Below are 25236 nucleotides of genomic sequence, written 5' to 3' on the forward strand. Positions count from 1 at the left end.
GTAGTTGAGGTTTATGTAAAATGAAGTTATAATGATTTATAAGCTAGTCTTTCCATGTGATTGAAAAGCAACACGTAGTTGGCAGGATTTGAACCTACGCGGGGAGACCCCAATGGATTTCAAGTCCATCGCCTTAACCACTCGGCCACAACTACCTTACTTGTGGCATAGTTAAAAAATTTGAGCTCAATAATAAATAATCATATTTCTAGTTGAAATAAATTACCAATGCAATTTTACACAGTTTTTTTTTGCTATATTAGCAGATACACTTTGGCAAATATAATAGCTGATATAGATTAATGTAAAATGTAGGCGTCAAGGACATTTAATCTTGTGCATTATGAAACAGTCCATCACCTCATGCACTTGGCCACAGCTACCTGAACAGTACAGACATAATAACTTGGTGTTAAAAATTTATAGTTTTTTTTTAATTTGCTGAAGTGGAGGTAACATGTTACAACATTTCATTAAAAGTTGTAACTTTAAAATCCATTTTGGAAAATTTAGCACCTAGTGGAGTTATATGGAAAAGTAAGTTTTAATGATTTAGAAGTTTAAATTTACATTTGATTGAAAAGTTACACGTAGTTGGCAGGATTTGAACCTGCGCGGGGAACCCCCAATGGATTTCGAGTCCATCGCCTTAACCACTCGGCCACCACTACCTGACTAGCAGTTTACCGAAAACATTGAGAGCAGATATATTGTTTCAGATTTCTAGTTGGCAGAAAAAAACAATAGACTTTTTCTCATTTTGTTGCTATATTAATACTTAAACTTTGCAAAAAATAATAGCTAGTATAGACTCATGTAAGTGTCAAGGACATTTACTCTTAAGCTTAGTGAAACATAAATCAGAGTCTTAGAGCAACATTTTAAATGCACTGTTTATGTAAAATGCATTGCATGTTTCCTTGATATTTCATCAAATAGTAATTATTTAAGATGGATGCAATTTTTCATTGGTGTCATTCTTTTTTTTATTTGGATTTTTTACAAATGACACTCTCCAATCCCATTATCAGTTCATTAGCATACATATTTCTGCAGTTTTAAGTCCAGTTGGAAAGTATCTGCATGCATGTGTTGCCATAGAAAATATTTACATATAGTCTTATGCATGTTCTTATAAATACAGGAAAGTATTCATATTCTAAAAGTACCTGGTTTAGAAAGAAATCCATTGTGAAAAATGATGTTGATTATCTAAGATTTGTTCAATTCTTCAATAAAACATTCTTTGGATTTCTTCACCTTGATTGTATATTATGTTTGCAACAAGCTTTAAAAACTTCACATATCTGGCAGGATTTGATTTTGAATGGGTATACCCTAATGGAGAATGAGTTCATTACCTCAACCACGTGGCCAAAGTTACCTGAACAATGTCGACATAATAAACTACTGTTATAAAATAAAATAAATTATTCCTTGAAGTGGAGGTAACGTGTTACAATATTTCCTTAAAGGCTGTAACATTAAATGCAATTTTGGAAAATACAGCACCTACTGTAGTTGAGGTTTATGTAAAATGAAGTTATAATGATTTATAAGCTAGTCTTTCCATGTGATTGAAAAGCAACACGTAGTTGGCAGGAGTTGGCAGGACCCCAATGGATTTCAAGTCCATCGCCTTAACCACTCGGCCACAACTACCTTACTTGTGGCATAGTTCAAAAATTTGAGCTCAATAATAAATAATCATATTTCTAGTTGAAATAAATTACCAATGCAATTTTACACAGTTTTTTTTTGCTTTATTAGCAGATACACTTTGGCAAATATAATAGCTGATATAGATTAATGTAAAATGTAGGCGTCAAGGACATTTAATCTTGTGCATTATGAAACAGTCCATCACCTCATGCACTTGGCCACAGCTACCTGAACAGTACAGACATAATAACTTGGTGTTAAAAATTTATAGTTTTTTTGGTACTTATGTAGTAACTGGGCTGCCGATTTCTAAATCGGGTCGGATCGGGAGATCGCATCGCATCGCATGCGACCATGCGATTCGATGCGATGCGATGACCCGATTTTTCCATAGGAATCAATGTTAAAATGGACTGAGTCCATTTTAACATGGAATTCAATGGGAAAAATGGGTCCTTTTCATACCCCTACTATCCAAGTGGGCATGGAGTTGGATATAAACCTGTGGCGAGCGTAGCGAGCCACCGAGCCCGAAGCGTGGCGAGCGAAGCGAGCCCCGCGAGGGGACGAATACCGTCCCCTCGCGGGGCTCGCTTCGCTCGCCACGCTTCGGGCTCGGTGGCTCGCTACGCTCGCCACAGGTTTATATCCAACTCCATGCCCACTTGGATAGTAGGGGTATGAAAAGGACCCATTTTTCCATAGGAATCATTTTAACATTGATTCCTATGGAAAAATCGGGTCATCGCATCCGATATCGGATGCGATATCGGATGCGATGCGATGCGATATCGCATCGCATCGCATCTGATTGTATGCCTTAACTTAAGGCATACAATCAAAAAATCGGCAGCCCAGTTACTACATAAGTACCGTTTTTTTTTTATTTGCTGAAGTGGAGGTAACATGTTACAACATTTCATTAAAAGTTGTAACTTTAAAATCCATTTTGGAAAATTTAGCACCTAGTGGAGTTATATGGAAAAGTAAGTTTTAATGATTTAGAAGTTTAAATTTACATTTGATTGAAAAGTTACACGTAGTTGGCAGGATTTGAACCTGCGCGAGGAACCCCCAATGGATTTCGAGTCCATCGCCTTAACCACTCGGCCACAACTACCTGACTAGCAGTTTACCGAAAACATTGAGAGCAGATATATTGTTTCAGATTTCTAGTTGGCAGAAAAAAACAATAGACTTTTTCTCATTTTGTTGCTATATTAATACTTAAACTTTGCAAAAAATAATAGCTAGTATAGACTCATGTAAGTGTCAAGGACATTTACTCTTAAGCTTAGTGAAACATAAATCAGAGTCTTAGAGCAACATTTTAAATGCACTGTTTATGTAAAATGCATTGCATGTGTCCTTGATATTTCATCAAATAGTTATTATTTAAGATGGATACAATTTTTCATTGGTGTCATTCTTTTTTTTATTTGGATTTTTTACAAATGACACTCTCCAATCCCATTATCAGTTCATTAGCATACATATTTCTGCAGATTTAAGTCCAGTTGGAAAGTATCTGCATGCATGTGTTGCCATAGAAAATATTTACATATAGTCTTATGCATGTTCTTATAAATACAGGAAAGTATTCATATTCTAAAAGTACCTGGTTTAGAAAGAAATCCATTGTGAAAAATGATGTTGATTATCTAAGATTTGTTCAATTCTTCAATAAAACATTCTTTGGATTTCTTCACCTTGATTGTATATTATGTTTGCAACAAGCTTTAAAAACTTCACATATCTGGCAGGATTTGATTTTGAATGGGTATACCCTAATGGAGAATGAGTTCATTACCTCAACCACGTGGCCAAAGTTACCTGAACAATGTCGACATAATAAACTACTGTTATAAAATAAAATAAATTATTCCTTGAAGTGGAGGTAACGTGTTACAATATTTCCTTAAAGGCTGTAACATTAAATGCAATTTTGGAAAATACAGCACCTACTGTAGTTGAGGTTTATGTAAAATGAAGTTATAATGATTTATAAGCTAGTCTTTCCATGTGATTGAAAAGCAACACGTAGTTGGCAGGATTTGAACCTACGCGGGGAGACCCCAATGGATTTCAAGTCCATCGCCTTAACCACTCGGCCACAACTACCTTACTTGTGGCATAGTTAAAAAATTTGAGCTCAATAATAAATAATCATATTTCTAGTTGAAATAAATTACCAATGCAATTTTACACAGTTTTTTTTTGCTATATTAGCAGATACACTTTGGCAAATATAATAGCTGATATAGATTAATGTAAAATGTAGGCGTCAAGGACATTTAATCTTGTGCATTATGAAACAGTCCATCACCTCATGCACTTGGCCACAGCTACCTGAACAGTACAGACACAATAACTTGGTGTTAAAAATTTATAGTTTTTTTTTAATTTGCTGAAGTGGAGGTAACATGTTACAACATTTCAATAAAAGTTGTAACTTTAAAATCCATTTTGGAAAATTTAGCACCTAGTGGAGTTATATGGAAAAGTAAGTTTTAATGATTTAGAAGTTTAAATTTACATTTGATTGAAAAGTTACACGTAGTTGGCAGGATTTGAACCTGCGCGGGGAACCCTCAATGGATTTCGAGTCCATCGCCTTAACCACTCGGCCACAACTACCTGACTAGCAGTTTACCGAAAACATTGAGAGCAGATATATTGTTTCAGATTTCTAGTTGGCAGAAAAAAACAATAGACTTTTTCTCATTTTGTTGCTATATTAATACTTAAACTTTGCAAAAAATAATAGCTAGTATAGACTCATGTAAGTGTCAAGGACATTTACTCTTAAGCTTAGTGAAACATAAATCAGAGTCTTAGAGCAACATTTTAAATGCACTGTTTATGTAAAATGCATTGCATGTTTCCTTGATATTTCATCAAATAGTAATTATTTAAGATGGATACAATTTTTCATTGGTGTCATTCTTTTTTTTATTTGGATTTTTTACAAATGACACTCTCCAATCCCATTATCAGTTCATTAGCATACATATTTCTGCAGATTCAAGTCCAGTTGGAAAGTATCTGCATGCATGTGTTGCCATAGAAAATATTTACATATAGTCTTATGCATGTTCTTATAAATACAGGAAAGTATTCATATTCTAAAAGTACCTGGTTTAGAAAGAAATCCATTGTGAAAAATGATGTTGATTATCTAAGATTTGTTCAATTCTTCAATAAAACATTCTTTGGATTTCTTCACCTTGATTGTATATTATGTTTGCAACAAGCTTTAAAAACTTCACATATCTGGCAGGATTTGATTTTGAATGGGTATACCCTAATGGAGAATGAGTTCATTACCTCAACCACGTGGCCAAAGTTACCTGAACAATGTCGACATAATAAACTACTGTTATAAAATAAAATAAATTATTCCTTGAAGTGGAGGTAACGTGTTACAATATTTCCTTAAAGGCTGTAACATTAAATGCAATTTTGGAAAATACAGCACCTACTGTAGTTGAGGTTTATGTAAAATGAAGTTATAATGATTTATAAGCTAGTCTTTCCATGTGATTGAAAAGCAACACGTAGTTGGCAGGAGTTGGCAGGACCCCAATGGATTTCAAGTCCATCGCCTTAACCACTCGGCCACAACTACCTTACTTGTGGCATAGTTCAAAAATTTGAGCTCAATAATAAATAATCATATTTCTAGTTGAAATAAATTACCAATGCAATTTTACACAGTTTTTTTTTGCTATATTAGCAGATACACTTTGGCAAATATAATAGCTGATATAGATTAATGTAAAATGTAGGCGTCAAGGACATTTAATCTTGTGCATTATGAAACAGTCCATCACCTCATGCACTTGGCCACAGCTACCTGAACAGTACAGACATAATAACTTGGTGTTAAAAAATTATAGTTTTTTTTTAATTTGCTGAAGTGGAGGTAACATGTTACAACATTTCATTAAAAGTTGTAACTTTAAAATCCATTTTGGAAAATTTAGCACCTAGTGGAGTTATATGGAAAAGTAAGTTTTAATGATTTAGAAGTTTAAATTTACATTTGATTGAAAAGTTACACGTAGTTGGCAGGATTTGAACCTGCGCGGGGAACCCCCAATGGATTTCGAGTCCATCGCCTTAACCACTCGGCCACAACTACCTGACTAGCAGTTTACCGAAAACATTGAGAGCAGATATATTGTTTCAGATTTCTAGTTGGCAGAAAAAAACAATAGACTTTTTCTCATTTTGTTGCTATATTAATACTTAAACTTTGCAAAAAATAATAGCTAGTATAGACTCATGTAAGTGTCAAGGACATTTACTCTTAAGCTTAGTGAAACATAAATCAGAGTCTTAGAGCAACATTTTAAATGCACTGTTTATGTAAAATGCATTGCATGTTTCCTTGATATTTCATCAAATAGTAATTATTTAAGATGGATACAATTTTTCATTGGTGTCATTCTTTTTTTTATTTGGATTTTTTACAAATGACACTCTCCAATCCCATTATCAGTTCATTAGCATACATATTTCTGCAGATTTAAGTCCAGTTGGAAAGTATCTGCATGCATGTGTTGCCATAGAAAATATTTACATATAGTCTTATGCATGTTCTTATAAATACAGGAAAGTATTCATATTCTAAAAGTACCTGGTTTAGAAAGAAATCCATTGTGAAAAATGATGTTGATTATCTAAGATTTGTTCAATTCTTCAATAAAACATTCTTTGGATTTCTTCACCTTGATTGTATATTATGTTTGCAACAAGCTTTAAAAACTTCACATATCTGGCAGGATTTGATTTTGAATGGGTATACCCTAATGGAGAATGAGTTCATTACCTCAACCACGTGGCCAAAGTTACCTGAACAATGTCGACATAATAAACTACTGTTATAAAATAAAATAAATTATTCCTTGAAGTGGAGGTAACGTGTTACAATATTTCCTTAAAGGCTGTAACATTAAATGCAATTTTGGAAAATACAGCACCTACTGTAGTTGAGGTTTATGTAAAATGAAGTTATAATGATTTATAAGCTAGTCTTTCCATGTGATTGAAAAGCAACACGTAGTTGGCAGGAGTTGGCAGGACCCCAATGGATTTCAAGTCCATCACCTTAACCACTCGGCCACAACTACCTTACTTGTGGCATAGTTCAAAAATTTGAGCTCAATAATAAATAATCATATTTCTAGTTGAAATAAATTACCAATGCAATTTTACACAGTTTTTTTTTGCTATATTAGCAGATACACTTTGGCAAATATAATAGCTGATATAGATTAATGTAAAATGTAGGCGTCAAGGACATTTAATCTTGTGCATTATGAAACAGTCCATCACCTCATGCACTTGGCCACAGCTACCTGAACAGTACAGACATAATAACTTGGTGTTAAAAATTTATAGTTTTTTTTTAATTTGCTGAAGTGGAGGTAACATGTTACAACATTTCATTAAAAGTTGTAACTTTAAAATCCATTTTGGAAAATTTAGCACCTAGTGGAGTTATATGGAAAAGTAAGTTTTAATGATTTAGAAGTTTAAATTTACATTTGATTGAAAAGTTACACGTAGTTGGCAGGATTTGAACCTGCGCGGGGAACCCCCAATGGATTTCGAGTCCATCGCCTTAACCACTCGGCCACAACTACCTGACTAGCAGTTTACCGAAAACATTGAGAGCAGATATATTGTTTCAGATTTCTAGTTGGCAGAAAAAAACAATAGACTTTTTCTCATTTTGTTTTTATATTAATACTTAAACTTTGCAAAAAATAATAGCTAGTATAGACTCATGTAAGTGTCAAGGACATTTACTCTTAAGCTTAGTGAAACATAAATCAGAGTCTTAGAGCAACATTTTAAATGCACTGTTTATGTAAAATGCATTGCATGTTTCCTTAATATTTCATCAAATAGTAATTATTTAAGATGGATACAATTTTTCATTGGTGTCATTCTTTTTTTTATTTGGATTTTTTACAAATGACACTCTCCAATCCCATTATCAGTTCATTAGCATACATATTTCTGCAGATTTAAGTCCAGTTGGAAAGTATCTGCATGCATGTGTTGCCATAGAAAATATTTACATATAGTCTTATGCATGTTCTTATAAATACAGGAAAGTATTCATATTCTAAAAGTACCTGGTTTAGAAAGAAATCCATTGTGAAAAATGATGTTGATTATCTAAGATTTGTTCAATTCTTCAATAAAACATTCTTTGGATTTCTTCACCTTGATTGTATATTATGTTTGCAACAAGCTTTAAAAACTTCACATATCTGGCAGGATTTGATTTTGAATGGGTATACCCTAATGGAGAATGAGTTCATTACCTCAACCACGTGGCCAAAGTTACCTGAACAATGTCGACATAATAAACTACTGTTATAAAATAAAATAAATTATTCCTTGAAGTGGAGGTAACGTGTTACAATATTTCCTTAAAGGCTGTAACATTAAATGCAATTTTGGAAAATACAGCACCTACTGTAGTTGAGGTTTATGTAAAATGAAGTTATAATGATTTATAAGCTAGTCTTTCCATGTGATTGAAAAGCAACACGTAGTTGGCAGGAGTTGGCAGGACCCCAATGGATTTCAAGTCCATCGCCTTAACCACTCGGCCACAACTACCTTACTTGTGGCATAGTTCAAAAATTTGAGCTCAATAATAAATAATCATATTTCTAGTTGAAATAAATTATCAATGCAATTTTACACAGTTTTTTTTTGCTATATTAGCAGATACACTTTGGCAAATATAATAGCTGTATATAGATTAATGTAAAATGTAGGCGTCAAGGACATTTAATCTTGTGCATTATGAAACAGTCCATCACCTCATGCACTTGGCCACAGCTACCTGAACAGTACAGACATAATAACTTGGTGTTAAAAATGTATAGTTTTTTTTTAATTTGCTGAAGTGGAGGTAACATGTTACAACATTTCATTAAAAGTTGTAACTTTAAAATCCATTTTGGAAAATTTAGCACCTAGTGGAGTTATATGGAAAAGTAAGTTTTAATGATTTAGAAGTTTAAATTTACATTTGATTGAAAAGTTACACGCAGTTGGCAGGATTTGAACCTGCGCGGGGAACCCCCAATGGATTTCGAGTCCATCGCCTTAACCACTCGGCCACAACTAACTGACTAGCAGTTTACCGAAAACATTGAGAGCAGATATATTGTTTCAGATTTCTAGTTGGCAGAAAAAAACAATAGACTTTTTCTCATTTTGTTGCTATATTAATACTTAAACTTTGCAAAAAATAATAGCTAGTATAGACTCATGTAAGTGTCAAGGACATTTACTCTTAAGCTTAGTGAAACATAAATCAGAGTCTTAGAGCAACATTTTAAATGCACTGTTTATGTAAAATGCATTGCATGTTTCCTTGATATTTCATCAAATAGTTATTATTTAAGATGGATACAATTTTTCATTGGTGTCATTCTTTTTTTTATTTGGATTTTTTACAAATGACACTCTCCAATCCCATTATCAGTTCATTAGCATACATATTTCTGCAGATTTAAGTCCAGTTGGAAAGTATCTGCATGCATGTGTTGCCATAGAAAATATTTACATATAGTCTTATGCATGTTCTTATAAATACAGGAAAGTATTCATATTCTAAAAGTACCTGGTTTAGAAAGAAATCCATTGTGAAAAATGATGTTGATTATCTAAGATTTGTTCAATTCTTCAATAAAACATTCTTTGGATTTCTTCACCTTGATTGTATATTATGTTTGCAACAAGCTTTAAAAACTTCACATATCTGGCAGGATTTGATTTTGAATGGGTATACCCTAATGGAGAATGAGTTCATTACCTCAACCACGTGGCCAAAGTTACCTGAACAATGTCGACATAATAAACTACTGTTATAAAATAAAATAAATTATTCCTTGAAGTGGAGGTAACGTGTTACAATATTTCCTTAAAGGCTGTAACATTAAAGGCAATTTTGGAAATTACAGCACCTACTGTAGTTGAGGTTTATGTAAAATGAAGTTATAATGATTTATAAGCTAGTCTTTCCATGTGATTGAAAAGCAACACGTAGGATTTGAACCTACGCGGGGAGACCCCAATGGATTTCAAGTCCATCGCCTTAACCACTCGGCCACAACTACCTTACTTGTGGCATAGTTCAAAAATTTGAGCTCAATAATAAATAATCATATTTCTAGTTGAAATAAATTACCAATGCAATTTTACACAGGTTTTTTTTTGCTATATTAGCAGATACACTTTGGCAAATATAATAGCTGATATAGATTAATGTAAAATGTAGGCGTCAAGGACATTTAATCTTGTGCATTATGAAACAGTCCATCACCTCATGCACTTGGCCACAGCTACCTGAACAGTACAGACATAATAACTTGGTGTTAAAAATTTATAGTTTTTTTTTAATTTGCTGAAATGGAGGTAACATGTTACAACATTTCATTAAAAGTTGTAACTTTAAAATCCATTTTGGAAAATTTAGCACCTAGTGGAGTTATATGGAAAAGTAAGTTTTAATGATTTAGAATTTTAAATTTACATTTGATTGAAAGTTACACGTAGTTGGCAGGATTTGAACCTGCGCGGGGAACCCCCAATGGATTTCGAGTCCATCGCCTTAACCACTCGGCCACAACTACCTGACTAGCAGTTTATCGAAAACATTGAGAGCAGATATATTGTTTCAGATTTCTAGTTGGCAGAAAAAAACAATAGACTTTTTCTCATTTTGTTTTTATATTAATACTTAAACTTTGCAAAAAATAATAGCTAGTATAGACTCATGTAAGTGTCAAGGACATTTACTCTTAAGCTTAGTGAAACATAAATCAGAGTCTTAGAGCAACATTTTAAATGCACTGTTTATGTAAAATGCATTGCATGTTTCCTTGATATTTCATCAAATAGTTATTATTTAAGATGGATACAATTTTTCATTGGTGTCATTCTTTTTTTTATTTGGATTTTTTACAAATGACACTCTCCAATCCCATTATCAGTTCATTAGCATACATATTTCTGCAGATTTAAGTCCAGTTGGAAAGTATCTGCATGCATGTGTTGCCATAGAAAATATTTACATATAGTCTTATGCATGTTCTTATAAATACAGAAAAGTATTCATATTCTAAAAGTACCTGGTTTAGAAAGAAATCCATTGTGAAAAATGATGTTGATTATCTAAGATTTGTTCAATTCTTCAATAAAACATTCTTTGGATTTCTTCACCTTGATTGTATATTATGTTTGCAACAAGCTTTAAAAACTTCACATATCTGGCAGGATTTGATTTTGAATGGGTATACCCTAATGGAGAATGAGTTCATTACCTCAACCACGTGGCCAAAGTTACCTGAACAATGTCGACATAATAAACTACTGTTATAAAATAAAATAAATTATTCCTTGAAGTGGAGGTAACGTGTTACAATATTTCCTTAAAGGCTGTAACATTAAATGCAATTTTGGAAAATACAGCACCTACTGTAGTTGAGGTTTATGTAAAATGAAGTTATAATGATTTATAAGCTAGTCTTTCCATGTGATTGAAAAGCAACACGTAGTTGGCAGGAGTTGGCAGGACCCCAATGGATTTCAAGTCCATCACCTTAACCACTCGGCCACAACTACCTTACTTGTGGCATAGTTCAAAAATTTGAGCTCAATAATAAATAATCATATTTCTAGTTGAAATAAATTACCAATGCAATTTTACACAGTTTTTTTTTGCTATATTAGCAGATACACTTTGGCAAATATAATAGCTGATATAGATTAATGTAAAATGTAGGCGTCAAGGACATTTAATCTTGTGCATTATGAAACAGTCCATCACCTCATGCACTTGGCCACAGCTACCTGAACAGTACAGACATAATAACTTGGTGTTAAAAATTTATAGTTTTTTTTTAATTTGCTGAAGTGGAGGTAACATGTTACAACATTTCATTAAAAGTTGTAACTTTAAAATCCATTTTGGAAAATTTAGCACCTAGTGGAGTTATATGGAAAAGTAAGTTTTAATGATTTAGAAGTTTAAATTTACATTTGATTGAAAAGTTACACGTAGTTGGCAGGATTTGAACCTGCGCGGGGAACCCCCAATGGATTTCGAGTCCATCGCCTTAACCACTCGGCCACAACTACCTGACTAGCAGTTTACCGAAAACATTGAGAGCAGATATATTGTTTCAGATTTCTAGTTGGCAGAAAAAAACAATAGACTTTTTCTCATTTTGTTTTTATATTAATACTTAAACTTTGCAAAAAATAATAGCTAGTATAGACTCATGTAAGTGTCAAGGACATTTACTCTTAAGCTTAGTGAAACATAAATCAGAGTCTTAGAGCAACATTTTAAATGCACTGTTTATGTAAAATGCATTGCATGTTTCCTTGATATTTCATCAAATAGTAATTATTTAAGATGGATACAATTTTTCATTGGTGTCATTCTTTTTTTTATTTGGATTTTTTACAAATGACACTCTCCAATCCCATTATCAGTTCATTAGCATACATATTTCTGCAGATTTAAGTCCAGTTGGAAAGTATCTGCATGCATGTGTTGCCATAGAAAATATTTACATATAGTCTTATGCATGTTCTTATAAATACAGGAAAGTATTCATATTCTAAAAGTACCTGGTTTAGAAAGAAATCCATTGTGAAAAATGATGTTGATTATCTAAGATTTGTTCAATTCTTCAATAAAACATTCTTTGGATTTCTTCACCTTGATTGTATATTATGTTTGCAACAAGCTTTAAAAACTTCACATATCTGGCAGGATTTGATTTTGAATGGGTATACCCTAATGGAGAATGAGTTCATTACCTCAACCACGTGGCCAAAGTTACCTGAACAATGTCGACATAATAAACTACTGTTATAAAATAAAATAAATTATTCCTTGAAGTGGAGGTAACGTGTTACAATATTTCCTTAAAGGCTGTAACATTAAATGCAATTTTGGAAAATACAGCACCTACTGTAGTTGAGGTTTATGTAAAATGAAGTTATAATGATTTATAAGCTAGTCTTTCCATGTGATTGAAAAGCAACACGTAGTTGGCAGGAGTTGGCAGGACCCCAATGGATTTCAAGTCCATCGCCTTAACCACTCGGCCACAACTACCTTACTTGTGGCATAGTTCAAAAATTTGAGCTCAATAATAAATAATCATATTTCTAGTTGAAATAAATTATCAATGCAATTTTACACAGTTTTTTTTTGCTATATTAGCAGATACACTTTGGCAAATATAATAGCTGTATATAGATTAATGTAAAATGTAGGCGTCAAGGACATTTAATCTTGTGCATTATGAAACAGTCCATCACCTCATGCACTTGGCCACAGCTACCTGAACAGTACAGACATAATAACTTGGTGTTAAAAATGTATAGTTTTTTTTTAATTTGCTGAAGTGGAGGTAACATGTTACAACATTTCATTAAAAGTTGTAACTTTAAAATCCATTTTGGAAAATTTAGCACCTAGTGGAGTTATATGGAAAAGTAAGTTTTAATGATTTAGAAGTTTAAATTTACATTTGATTGAAAAGTTACACGTAGTTGGCAGGATTTGAACCTGCGCGGGGAACCCCCAATGGATTTCGAGTCCATCGCCTTAACCACTCGGCCACAACTAACTGACTAGCAGTTTACCGAAAACATTGAGAGCAGATATATTGTTTCAGATTTCTAGTTGGCAGAAAAAAACAATAGACTTTTTCTCATTTTGTTGCTATATTAATACTTAAACTTTGCAAAAAATAATAGCTAGTATAGACTCATGTAAGTGTCAAGGACATTTACTCTTAAGCTTAGTGAAACATAAATCAGAGTCTTAGAGCAACATTTTAAATGCACTGTTTATGTAAAATGCATTGCATGTTTCCTTGATATTTCATCAAATAGTAATTATTTAAGATGGATACAATTTTTCATTGGTGTCATTCTTTTTTTTATTTGGATTTTTTACAAATGACACTCTCCAATCCCATTATCAGTTCATTAGCATACATATTTCTGCAGATTTAAGTCCAGTTGGAAAGTATCTGCATGCATGTGTTGCCATAGAAAATATTTACATATAGTCTTATGCATGTTCTTATAAATACAGGAAAGTATTCATATTCTAAAAGTACCTGGTTTAGAAAGAAATCCATTGTGAAAAATGATGTTGATTATCTAAGATTTGTTCAATTCTTCAATAAAACATTCTTTGGATTTCTTCACCTTGATTGTATATTATGTTTGCAACAAGCTTTAAAAACTTCACATATCTGGCAGGATTTGATTTTGAATGGGTATACCCTAATGGAGAATGAGTTCATTACCTCAACCACGTGGCCAAAGTTACCTGAACAATGTCGACATAATAAACTACTGTTATAAAATAAAATAAATTATTCCTTGAAGTGGAGGTAACGTGTTACAATATTTCCTTAAAGGCTGTAACATTAAAGGCAATTTTGGAAATTACAGCACCTACTGTAGTTGAGGTTTATGTAAAATGAAGTTATAATGATTTATAAGCTAGTCTTTCCATGTGATTGAAAAGCAACACGTAGGATTTGAACCTACGCGGGGAGACCCCAATGGATTTCAAGTCCATCGCCTTAACCACTCGGCCACAACTACCTTACTTGTGGCATAGTTCAAAAATTTGAGCTCAATAATAAATAATCATATTTCTAGTTGAAATAAATTACCAATGCAATTTTACACAGGTTTTTTTTTGCTATATTAGCAGATACACTTTGGCAAATATAATAGCTGATATAGATTAATGTAAAATGTAGGCGTCAAGGACATTTAATCTTGTGCATTATGAAACAGTCCATCACCTCATGCACTTGGCCACAGCTACCTGAACAGTACAGACATAATAACTTGGTGTTAAAAATTTATAGTTTTTTTTTAATTTGCTGAAATGGAGGTAACATGTTACAACATTTCATTAAAAGTTGTAACTTTAAAATCCATTTTGGAAAATTTAGCACCTAGTGGAGTTATATGGAAAAGTAAGTTTTAATGATTTAGAATTTTAAATTTACATTTGATTGAAAGTTACACGTAGTTGGCAGGATTTGAACCTGCGCGGGGAACCCCCAATGGATTTCGAGTCCATCGCCTTAACCACTCGGCCACAACTACCTGACTAGCAGTTTATCGAAAACATTGAGAGCAGATATATTGTTTCAGATTTCTAGTTGGCAGAAAAAAACAATAGACTTTTTCTCATTTTGTTTTTATATTAATACTTAAACTTTGCAAAAAATAATAGCTAGTATAGACTCATGTAAGTGTCAAGGACATTTACTCTTAAGCTTAGTGAAACATAAATCAGAGTCTTAGAGCAACATTTTAAATGCACTGTTTATGTAAAATGCATTGCATGTTTCCTTGATATTTCATCAAATAGTTATTATTTAAGATGGATACAATTTTTCATTGGTGTCATTCTTTTTTTTATTTGGATTTTTTACAAATGACACTCTCCAATCCCATTATCAGTTCATTAGCATACATATTTCTGCAGATTTAAGTCCAGTTGGAAAGTATCTGCATGCATGTGTTGCCATAGAAAATATTTACATATAGTCTTATGCATGTTCTTATAAATACAGGAAAGTATTCATATTCTAAAAGTACCTGGTTTAGAAAGAAATCCATTGTGAAAAATGATGTTGATTATCTAAGATTTGTTCAATTCTTCAATAAAACATTCTTTGGATTTCTTCACCTTGATTGTATATTATGTTTGCAACAAGCTTTAAAAACTTCACATATCTGGCAGGATTTGATTTTGAATGGGTATACCCTAATGGAGAATGAGTTCATTACCTCAACCACGTGGCCAAAGTTACCTGAACAATGTCGACATAATAAACTACTGTTATAAAATAAAATAAATTATTCCTTGAAGTGGAGGTAACGTGTTACAATATTTCCTTAAAGGCTGTAACATTAAAGGCAATTTTGGAAATTACAGCACCTACTGTAGTTGAGGTTTATGTAAAATGAAGTTATAATGATTTATAAGCTAGTCTTTCCATGTGATTGAAAAGCAACACGTAGGATTTGAACCTACGCGGGGAGACCCCAATGGATTTCAAGTCCATCGCCTTAACCACTCGGCCACAACTACCTTACTTGTGGCATAGTTCAAAAATTTGAGCTCAATAATAAATAATCATATTTCTAGTTGAAATAAATTACCAATGCAATTTTACACAGGTTTTTTTTTGCTATATTAGCAGATACACTTTGGCAAATATAATAGCTGATATAGATTAATGTAAAATGTAGGCGTCAAGGACATTTAATCTTGTGCATTATGAAACAGTCCATCACCTCATGCACTTGGCCACAGCTACCTGAACAGTACAGACATAATAACTTGGTGTTAAAAATTTATAGTTTTTTTTTAATTTGCTGAAATGGAGGTAACATGTTACAACATTTCATTAAAAGTTGTAACTTTAAAATCCATTTTGGAAAATTTAGCACCTAGTGGAGTTATATGGAAAAGTAAGTTTTAATGATTTAGAATTTTAAATTTACATTTGATTGAAAGTTACACGTAGTTGGCAGGATTTGAACCTGCGCGGGGAACCCCCAATGGATTTCGAGTCCATCGCCTTAACCACTCGGCCACAACTACCTGACTAGCAGTTTATCGAAAACATTGAGAGCAGATATATTGTTTCAGATTTCTAGTTGGCAGAAAAAAACAATAGACTTTTTCTCATTTTGTTTTTATATTAATACTTAAACTTTGCAAAAAATAATAGCTAGTATAGACTCATGTAAGTGTCAAGGACATTTACTCTTAAGCTTAGTGAAACATAAATCAGAGTCTTAGAGCAACATTTTAAATGCACTGTTTATGTAAAATGCATTGCATGTTTCCTTGATATTTCATCAAATAGTTATTATTTAAGATGGATACAATTTTTCATTGGTGTCATTCTTTTTTTTATTTGGATTTTTTACAAATGACACTCTCCAATCCCATTATCAGTTCATTAGCATACATATTTCTGCAGATTTAAGTCCAGTTGGAAAGTATCTGCATGCATGTGTTGCCATAGAAAATATTTACATATAGTCTTATGCATGTTCTTATAAATACAGGAAAGTATTCATATTCTAAAAGTACCTGGTTTAGAAAGAAATCCATTGTGAAAAATGATGTTGATTATCTAAGATTTGTTCAATTCTTCAATAAAACATTCTTTGGATTTCTTCACCTTGATTGTATATTATGTTTGCAACAAGCTTTAAAAACTTCACATATCTGGCAGGATTTGATTTTGAATGGGTATACCCTAATGGAGAATGAGTTCATTACCTCAACCACGTGGCCAAAGTTACCTGAACAATGTCGACATAATAAACTACTGTTATAAAATAAAATAAATTATTCCTTGAAGTGGAGGTAATATTTCCTTAAAGGCTGTAACATTAAATGCAATTTTGGAAAATACAGCACCTACTGTAGTTGAGGTTTATGTAAAATGAAGTTATAATGATTTATAAGCTAGTCTTTCCATGTGATTGAAAAGCAACACGTAGTTGGCAGGATTTGAACCTACGCGGGGAGGCCCCAATGGATTTCAAGTCCATCGCCTTAACCACTCGGCCACAACTACCTTACTTGTGGCATAGTTAAAAAATTTGAGCTCAATAATAAATAATCATATTTCTAGTTGAAATAAATTACCAATGCAATTTTACACAGGTTTTTTTTGCTATATTAGCAGATACACTTTGGCAAATATAATAGCTGATATAGATTAATGTAAAATGTAGGCGTCAAGGACATTTAATCTTGTGCATTATGAAACAGTCCATCACCTCATGCACTTGGCCACAGCTACCTAAACAGTACAGACATAATAACTTGGTGTTAAAAATTTATAGTTTTTTTTTAATTTGCTGAAATGGAGGTAACATGTTACAACATTTCATTAAAAGTTGTAACTTTAAAATCCATTTTGGAAAATTTAGCACCTAGTGGAGTTATATGGAAAAGTAAGTTTTAATGATTTAGAAGTTTAAATTTACATTTGATTGAAAGTTACATGTAGTTGGCAGGATTTGAACCTGCGCGGGGAACCCCCAATGGATTTCGAGTCCATCGCCTTAACCACTCGGCCACAACTACCTGACTAGCAGTTTACCGAAAACATTGAGAGCAGATATATTGTTTCAGATTTCTAGTTGGCAGAAAAAAACAATAGACTTTTTCTCATTTTGTTTTTATATTAATACTTAAACTTTGCAAAAAATAATAGCTAGTATAGACTCATTTAAGTGTCAAGGACATTTACTCTTAAGCTTAGTGAAACATAAATCAGAGTCTTAGAGCAACATTTTAAATGCACTGTTTATGTAAAATGCATTGCATGTTTCCTTGATATTTCATCAAATAGTTATTATTTAAGATGGATACAATTTTTCATTGGTGTCATTCTTTTTTTTATTTGGATTTTTACAAATGACACTCTCCAATCCCATTATCAGTTCATTAGCATACATATTTCTGCAGATTTAAGTCCAGTTGGAAAGTATCTGCATGCATGTGTTGCCATAGAAAATATTTACATATAGTCTTATGCATGTTCTTATAAATACAGGAAAGTATTCATATTCTAAAAGTACCTGGTTTAGAAAGAAATCCATTGTGAAAAATGATGTTGATTATCTAAGATTTGTTCAATTCTTCAATAAAACATTCTTTGGATTTCTTCACCTTGATTGTATATTATGTTTGCAACAAGCTTTAAAAACTTCACATATCTGGCAGGATTTGATTTTGAATGGGTATACCCTAATGGAGAATGAGTTCATTACCTCAACCACGTGGCCAAAGTTACCTGAACAATGTCGACATAATAAACTACTGTTATAAAATAAAATAAATTATTCCTTGAAGTGGAGGTAACGTGTTACAATATTTCCTTAAAGGCTGTAACATTAAATGCAATTTTGGAAAAAACAGCACCTACTGTAGTTGAGGTTTATGTAAAATGAAGTTATAATGATTTATAAGCTAGTCTTTCCATGTGATTGAAAAGCAACACGTAGTTGGCAGGATTTGAACCTACGCGGGGAGACCCCAATGGATTTCAAGTCCATCGCCTTAACCACTCGGCCACAACTACCTTACTTGTGGCATCGTTCAAAAATTTGAGCTCAATAATAAATAATCATATTTCTAGTTGAAATAAATTACCAATGCAATTTTACACAGGTTTTTTTTGCTATATTAGCAGATACACTTTGGCAAATATAATAGCTGATATAGATTAATGTAAAATGTAGGCGTCAAGGACATTTAATCTTGTGCATTATGAAACAGTCCATCACCTCATGCACTTGGCCACAGCTACCTGAACAGTACAGACATAATAACTTGGTGTTAAAAATTTATAGTTTTTTTTTAATTTGCTGAAATGGAGGTAACATGTTACAACATTTCATTAAAAGTTGTAACTTTAAAATCCATTTTGGAAAATTTAGCACCTAGTGGAGTTATATGGAAAAGTAAGTTTTAATGATTTAGAAGTTTAAATTTACATTTGATTGAAAGTTACATGTAGTTGGCAGGATTTGAACCTGCGCGGGGAACCCCCAATGGATTTCGAGTCCATCGCCTTAACCACTCGGCCACAACTACCTGACTAGCAGTTTACCGAAAACATTGAGAGCAGATATATTGTTTCAGATTTCTAGTTGGCAGAAAAAAACAATAGACTTTTTCTCATTTTGTTTTTATATTAATACTTAAACTTTGCAAAAAATAATAGCTAGTATAGACTCATTTAAGTGTCAAGGACATTTACTCTTAAGCTTAGTGAAACATAAATCAGAGTCTTAGAGCAACATTTTAAATGCACTGTTTATGTAAAATGCATTGCATGTTTCCTTGATATTTCATCAAATAGTTATTATTTAAGATGGATACAATTTTTCATTGGTGTCATTCTTTTTTTTATTTGGATTTTTACAAATGACACTCTCCAATCCCATTATCAGTTCATTAGCATACATATTTCTGCAGATTTAAGTCCAGTTGGAAAGTATCTGCATGCATGTGTTGCCATAGAAAATATTTACATATAGTCTTATGCATGTTCTTATAAATACAGGAAAGTATTCATATTCTAAAAGTACCTGGTTTAGAAAGAAATCCATTGTGAAAAATGATGTTGATTATCTAAGATTTGTTCAATTCTTCAATAAAACATTCTTTGGATTTCTTCACCTTGATTGTATATTATGTTTGCAACAAGCTTTAAAAACTTCACATATCTGGCAGGATTTGATTTTGAATGGGTATACCCTAATGGAGAATGAGTTCATTACCTCAACCACGTGGCCAAAGTTACCTGAACAATGTCGACATAATAAACTACTGTTATAAAATAAAATAAATTATTCCTTGAAGTGGAGGTAACGTGTTACAATATTTCCTTAAAGGCTGTAACATTAAATGCAATTTTGGAAAATACAGCACCTACTGTAGTTGAGGTTTATGTAAAATGAAGTTATAATGATTTATAAGCTAGTCTTTCCATGTGATTTAAAAGCAACACGTAGTTGGCAGGATTTGAACCTACGCGGGGAGACCCCAATGGATTTCAAGTCCATCGCCTTAACCACTCGGCCACAACTACCTTACTTGTGGCATAGTTCAAAAATTTGAGCTCAATAATAAATAATCATATTTCTAGTTGAAATAAATTACCAATGCAATTTTACACAGGTTTTTTTTGCTATATTAGCAGATACACTTTGGCAAATATAATAGCTGATATAGATTAATGTAAAATGTAGGCGTCAAGGACATTTAATCTTGTGCATTATGAAACAGTCCATCACCTCATGCACTTGGCCACAGCTACCTGAACAGTACAGACATAATAACTTGGTGTTAAAAATTTATAGTTTTTTTTTAATTTGCTGAAATGCACTGTTTATATAAAATGCATTGCATGTTTCCTTGATATTTCATCAAATAGTTATTATTTAAGATGGATACAATTTTTCATTGGTGTCATTCTTTTTTTTATTTGGATTTTTTACAATTGACACTCTCCAATCCCATTATCAGTTCATTAGCATACATATTTCTGCAGATTTAAGTCCAGTTGGAAAGTATCTGCATGCATGTGTTGCCATAGAAAATATTTACATATAGTCTTATGCATGTTCTTATAAATACAGGAAAGTATTCATATTCTAAAAGTACCTGGTTTAGAAAGAAATCCATTGTGAAAAATGATGTTGATTATCTAAGATTTGTTCAATTCTTCAATAAAACATTCTTTGGATTTCTTCACCTTGATTGTATATTATGTTTGCAACAAGCTTTAAAAACTTCACATATCTGGCAGGATTTGATTTTGAATGGGTATACGCTAATGGAGAATGAGTTCATTACCTCAACCACGTGGCCAAAGTTACCTGAACAATGTCGACATAATAAACTACTGTTATAAAATAAAATAAATTATTCCTTGAAGTGGAGGTAACGTGTTACAATATTTCCTTAAAGGCTGTAACATTAAATGCAATTTTGGAAAAAACAGCACCTACTGTAGTTGAGGTTTATGTAAAATGAAGTTATAATGATTTATAAGCTAGTCTTTCCATGTGATTGAAAAGCAACACGTAGTTGGCAGGATTTGAACCTACGCGGGGAGACCCCAATGGATTTCAAGTCCATCGCCTTAACCACTCGGCCACAACTACCATAATTGTGGCATCGTTCAAAAATTTGAGCTCAATAATAAATAATCATATTTCTAGTTGAAATAAATTACCAATGCAATTTTACACAGGTTTTTTTTGCTATATTAGCAGATACACTTTGGCAAATATAATAGCTGATATAGATTAATGTAAAATGTAGGCGTCAAGGACATTTAATCTTGTGCATTATGAAACAGTCCATCACCTCATGCACTTGGCCACAGCTACCTGAACAGTACAGACATAATAACTTGGTGTTAAAAATTTATAGTTTTTTTTTAATTTGCTGAAATGGAGGTAACATGTTACAACATTTCATTAAAAGTTGTAACTTTAAAATCCATTTTGGAAAATTTAGCACCTAGTGGAGTTATATGGAAAAGTAAGTTTTAATGATTTAGAAGTTTAAATTTACATTTGATTGAAAAGTTACACGTAGTTGGCAGGATTTGAACCTGCGCGGGGAACCCCCAATGGATTTCGAGTCCATCGCCTTAACCACTCGGCCACAACTACCTGACTAGCAGTTTACCGAAAACATTGAGAGCAGATATATTGTTTCAGATTTCTAGTTGGCAGAAAAAAACAATAGACTTTTTCTCATTTTGTTTTTATATTAATACTTAAACTTTGCAAAAAATAATAGCTAGTATAGACTCATGTAAGTGTCAAGGACATTTACTCTTAAGCTTAGTGAAACATAAATCAGAGTCTTAGAGCAACATTTTAAATGCACTGTTTATGTAAAATGCATTGCATGTTTCCTTGATATTTCATCAAATAGTTATTATTTAAGATGGATACAATTTTTCATTGGTGTCATTCTTTTTTTTATTTGGATTTTTTACAAATGACACTCTCCAATCCCATTATCAGTTCATTAGCATACATATTTCTGCAGATTTAAGTCCAGTTGGAAAGTATCTGCATGCATGTGTTGCCATAGAAAATATTTACATATAGTCTTATGCATGTTCTTATAAATACAGGAAAGTATTCATATTCTAAAAGTACCTGGTTTAGAAAGAAATCCATTGTGAAAAATGATGTTGATTATCTAAGATTTGTTCAATTCTTCAATAAAACATTCTTTGGATTTCTTCACCTTGATTGTATATTATGTTTGCAACAAGCTTTAAAAACTTCACATATCTGGCAGGATTTGATTTTGAATGGGTATACCCTAATGGAGAATGAGTTCATTACCTCAACCACGTGGCCAAAGTTACCTGAACAATGTCGACATAATAAACTACTGTTATAAAATAAAATAAATTATTCCTTGAAGTGGAGGTAACGTGTTACAATATTTCCTTAAAGGCTGTAACATTAAATGCAATTTTGGAAAATACAGCACCTACTGTAGTTGAGGTTTATGTAAAATGAAGTTATAATGATTTATAAGCTAGTCTTTCCATGTAATTGAAAAGCAACACGTAGTTGGTAGGACCCCAAAGGATTTCAAGTCCATCGCCTTAACCACTCGGCCACAACTACCTTACTTGTGGCATAGTTCAAAAATTTGAGCTCAATAATAAATAATCATATTTCTAGTTGAAATAAATTACCAATGCAATTTTACACAGTTTTTTTTTGCTATATTAGCAGATACACTTTGGCAAATATAATAGCTGATATAGATTAATGTAAAATGTAGGCGTCAAGGACATTTAATCTTGTGCATTATGAAACAGTCCATCACCTCATGCACTTGGCCACAGCTACCTGAACAGTACAGACATAATAACTTGGTGTTAAAAATTTATAGTTTTTTTTTAATTTGCTGAAATGGAGGTAACATGTTACAACATTTCATTAAAAGTTGTAACTTTAAAATCCATTTTGGAAAATTTAGCACCTAGTGGAGTTATATGGAAAAGTAAGTTTTAATGATTTAGAAGTTTAAATTTACATTTGATTGAAAGTTACACGTAGTTGGCAGGATTTGAACCTGCGCGGGGAACCCCCAATGGATTTCGAGTCCATCGCCTTAACCACTCGGCCACAACTACCTGACTAGCAGTTTACCGAAAACATTGAGAGCAGATATATTGTTTCAGATTTCTAGTTGGCAGAAAAAAACAATAGACTTTTTCTCATTTTGTTTTTATATTAATACTTAAACTTTGCAAAAAATAATAGCTAGTATAGACTCATGTAAGTGTCAAGGACATTTACTCTTAAGCTTAGTGAAACATAAATCAGAGTCTTAGAGCAACATTTTAAATGCACTGTTTATGTAAAATGCATTGCATGTTTCCTTGATATTTCATCAAATAGTTATTATTTAAGATGGATACAATTTTTCATTGGTGTCATTCTTTTTTTTATTTGGATTTTTTACAAATGACACTCTCCAATCCCATTATCAGTTCATTAGCATACATATTTCTGCAGATTTAAGTCCAGTTGGAAAGTATCTGCATGCATGTGTTGCCATAGAAAATATTTACATATAGTCTTATGCATGTTCTTATAAATACAGGAAAGTATTCATATTCTAAAAGTACCTGGTTTAGAAAGATATCCATTGTGAAAAATGATGTTGATTATCTAAGATTTGTTCAATTCTTCAATAAAACATTCTTTGGATTTCTTCACCTTGATTGTATATTATGTTTGCAACAAGCTTTAAAAACTTCACATATCTGGCAGGATTTGATTTTGAATGGGTATACCCTAATGGAGAATGAGTTCATTACCTCAACCACGTGGCCAAAGTTACCTGAACAATGTCGACATAATAAACTACTGTTATAAAATAAAATAAATTATTCCTTGAAGTGGAGGTAACGTGTTACAATATTTCCTTAAAGGCTGTAACATTAAATGCAATTTTGGAAAATACAGCACCTACTGTAGTTGAGGTTTATGTAAAATGAAGTTATAATGATTTATAAGCTAGTCTTTCCATGTGATTGAAAAGCAACACGTAGTTGGCAGGATTTGAACCTACGCGGGGAGACCCCAATGGATTTCAATTCCATCGCCTTAACCACTCGGCCACAACTACCTTACTTGTGGCATAGTTCAAAAATTTGAGCTCAATAATAAATAATCATATTTCTAGTTGAAATAAATTACCAATGCAATTTTACACAGGTTTTTTTTGCTATATTAGCAGATACACTTTGGCAAATATAATAGCTGATATAGATTAATGTAAAATGTAGGCGTCAAGGACATTTAATCTTGTGCATTATGAAACAGTCCATCACCTCATGCACTTGGCCACAGCTACCTGAACAGTACAGACATAATAACTTGGTGTTAAAAATGTATAGTTTTTTTTTAATTTGCTGAATTGGAGGTAACATGTTACAACATTTCATTAAAAGTTGTAACTTTAAAATCCATTTTGGAAAATTTAGCACCTAGTGGAGTTATATGGAAAAGTAAGTTTTAAAGATTTAGAAGTTTAAATTTACATTTGATTGAAAAGTTACACGTAGTTGGCAGGATTTGAACCTGCGCGGGGAACCCCCAATGGATTTCGAGTCCATCGCCTTAACCACTCAGCCACAACTACCTGACTAGCAGTTTACCGAAAACATTGAGAGCAGATATATTGTTTCAGATTTCTAGTTGGCAGAAAAAAACAATAGACTTTTTCTCATTTTGTTTTTATATTAATACTTAAACTTTGCAAAAAATAATAGCTAGTATAGACTCATGTAAGTGTCAAGGACATTTACTCTTAAGCTTAGTGAAACATAAATCAGAGTCTTAGAGCAACATTTTAAATGCACTGTTTATGTAAAATGCATTGCA

The 25236-nt window shown here is 32.4% G+C and overlaps 26 non-coding genes across 26 annotated transcripts; all 26 read right to left on the reverse strand.

Moving 5' to 3' along the window:
• Window positions 1–73: 73 nt before the first annotated feature.
• On the reverse strand, window positions 74–155 carry TRNAS-UGA (transfer RNA serine (anticodon UGA)). Its single transcript has one exon. It is a non-coding gene; the product is annotated as a tRNA-Ser (tRNA).
• Window positions 156–589: 434 nt separating this feature from the next.
• TRNAS-CGA (transfer RNA serine (anticodon CGA)) lies at window positions 590–671 on the reverse strand. Its single transcript has one exon. It is a non-coding gene; the product is annotated as a tRNA-Ser (tRNA).
• Window positions 672–2700: 2029 nt separating this feature from the next.
• On the reverse strand, window positions 2701–2782 carry TRNAS-CGA (transfer RNA serine (anticodon CGA)). The gene has a single exon. It is a non-coding gene; the product is annotated as a tRNA-Ser (tRNA).
• Window positions 2783–3701: 919 nt separating this feature from the next.
• On the reverse strand, window positions 3702–3783 carry TRNAS-UGA (transfer RNA serine (anticodon UGA)). The gene has a single exon. It is a non-coding gene; the product is annotated as a tRNA-Ser (tRNA).
• A 434-nt stretch (window positions 3784–4217) lies between these two features.
• TRNAS-CGA (transfer RNA serine (anticodon CGA)) lies at window positions 4218–4299 on the reverse strand. The gene has a single exon. It is a non-coding gene; the product is annotated as a tRNA-Ser (tRNA).
• Window positions 4300–5724: 1425 nt separating this feature from the next.
• Window positions 5725–5806, reverse strand: TRNAS-CGA (transfer RNA serine (anticodon CGA)). Its single transcript has one exon. It is a non-coding gene; the product is annotated as a tRNA-Ser (tRNA).
• A 1425-nt stretch (window positions 5807–7231) lies between these two features.
• TRNAS-CGA (transfer RNA serine (anticodon CGA)) lies at window positions 7232–7313 on the reverse strand. Its single transcript has one exon. It is a non-coding gene; the product is annotated as a tRNA-Ser (tRNA).
• A 1426-nt stretch (window positions 7314–8739) lies between these two features.
• Window positions 8740–8822, reverse strand: TRNAS-CGA (transfer RNA serine (anticodon CGA)). The gene has a single exon. It is a non-coding gene; the product is annotated as a tRNA-Ser (tRNA).
• A 911-nt stretch (window positions 8823–9733) lies between these two features.
• On the reverse strand, window positions 9734–9815 carry TRNAS-UGA (transfer RNA serine (anticodon UGA)). Its single transcript has one exon. It is a non-coding gene; the product is annotated as a tRNA-Ser (tRNA).
• A 434-nt stretch (window positions 9816–10249) lies between these two features.
• TRNAS-CGA (transfer RNA serine (anticodon CGA)) lies at window positions 10250–10331 on the reverse strand. The gene has a single exon. It is a non-coding gene; the product is annotated as a tRNA-Ser (tRNA).
• Window positions 10332–11756: 1425 nt separating this feature from the next.
• On the reverse strand, window positions 11757–11838 carry TRNAS-CGA (transfer RNA serine (anticodon CGA)). Its single transcript has one exon. It is a non-coding gene; the product is annotated as a tRNA-Ser (tRNA).
• A 1426-nt stretch (window positions 11839–13264) lies between these two features.
• Window positions 13265–13347, reverse strand: TRNAS-CGA (transfer RNA serine (anticodon CGA)). Its single transcript has one exon. It is a non-coding gene; the product is annotated as a tRNA-Ser (tRNA).
• Window positions 13348–14258: 911 nt separating this feature from the next.
• Window positions 14259–14340, reverse strand: TRNAS-UGA (transfer RNA serine (anticodon UGA)). Its single transcript has one exon. It is a non-coding gene; the product is annotated as a tRNA-Ser (tRNA).
• Window positions 14341–14774: 434 nt separating this feature from the next.
• Window positions 14775–14856, reverse strand: TRNAS-CGA (transfer RNA serine (anticodon CGA)). Its single transcript has one exon. It is a non-coding gene; the product is annotated as a tRNA-Ser (tRNA).
• A 912-nt stretch (window positions 14857–15768) lies between these two features.
• On the reverse strand, window positions 15769–15850 carry TRNAS-UGA (transfer RNA serine (anticodon UGA)). Its single transcript has one exon. It is a non-coding gene; the product is annotated as a tRNA-Ser (tRNA).
• Window positions 15851–16284: 434 nt separating this feature from the next.
• On the reverse strand, window positions 16285–16366 carry TRNAS-CGA (transfer RNA serine (anticodon CGA)). Its single transcript has one exon. It is a non-coding gene; the product is annotated as a tRNA-Ser (tRNA).
• Window positions 16367–17275: 909 nt separating this feature from the next.
• Window positions 17276–17357, reverse strand: TRNAS-UGA (transfer RNA serine (anticodon UGA)). The gene has a single exon. It is a non-coding gene; the product is annotated as a tRNA-Ser (tRNA).
• Window positions 17358–17790: 433 nt separating this feature from the next.
• Window positions 17791–17872, reverse strand: TRNAS-CGA (transfer RNA serine (anticodon CGA)). The gene has a single exon. It is a non-coding gene; the product is annotated as a tRNA-Ser (tRNA).
• A 918-nt stretch (window positions 17873–18790) lies between these two features.
• Window positions 18791–18872, reverse strand: TRNAS-UGA (transfer RNA serine (anticodon UGA)). Its single transcript has one exon. It is a non-coding gene; the product is annotated as a tRNA-Ser (tRNA).
• Window positions 18873–19305: 433 nt separating this feature from the next.
• Window positions 19306–19387, reverse strand: TRNAS-CGA (transfer RNA serine (anticodon CGA)). The gene has a single exon. It is a non-coding gene; the product is annotated as a tRNA-Ser (tRNA).
• Window positions 19388–20305: 918 nt separating this feature from the next.
• Window positions 20306–20387, reverse strand: TRNAS-UGA (transfer RNA serine (anticodon UGA)). Its single transcript has one exon. It is a non-coding gene; the product is annotated as a tRNA-Ser (tRNA).
• Window positions 20388–21383: 996 nt separating this feature from the next.
• Window positions 21384–21465, reverse strand: TRNAS-UGA (transfer RNA serine (anticodon UGA)). Its single transcript has one exon. It is a non-coding gene; the product is annotated as a tRNA-Ser (tRNA).
• A 434-nt stretch (window positions 21466–21899) lies between these two features.
• TRNAS-CGA (transfer RNA serine (anticodon CGA)) lies at window positions 21900–21981 on the reverse strand. The gene has a single exon. It is a non-coding gene; the product is annotated as a tRNA-Ser (tRNA).
• A 1414-nt stretch (window positions 21982–23395) lies between these two features.
• On the reverse strand, window positions 23396–23477 carry TRNAS-CGA (transfer RNA serine (anticodon CGA)). The gene has a single exon. It is a non-coding gene; the product is annotated as a tRNA-Ser (tRNA).
• A 919-nt stretch (window positions 23478–24396) lies between these two features.
• On the reverse strand, window positions 24397–24478 carry TRNAS-UGA (transfer RNA serine (anticodon UGA)). The gene has a single exon. It is a non-coding gene; the product is annotated as a tRNA-Ser (tRNA).
• Window positions 24479–24912: 434 nt separating this feature from the next.
• Window positions 24913–24994, reverse strand: TRNAS-CGA (transfer RNA serine (anticodon CGA)). Its single transcript has one exon. It is a non-coding gene; the product is annotated as a tRNA-Ser (tRNA).
• Between the last annotated feature and the right edge of the window lie 242 nt (window positions 24995–25236).

The sequence above is a fragment of the Crinia signifera genome, chromosome 11, assembly GCF_055691185.1.
Source record: "Crinia signifera chromosome 11, ASM5569118v1, whole genome shotgun sequence".
Taxonomy (NCBI): Eukaryota; Metazoa; Chordata; class Amphibia; order Anura; family Myobatrachidae; genus Crinia; species Crinia signifera.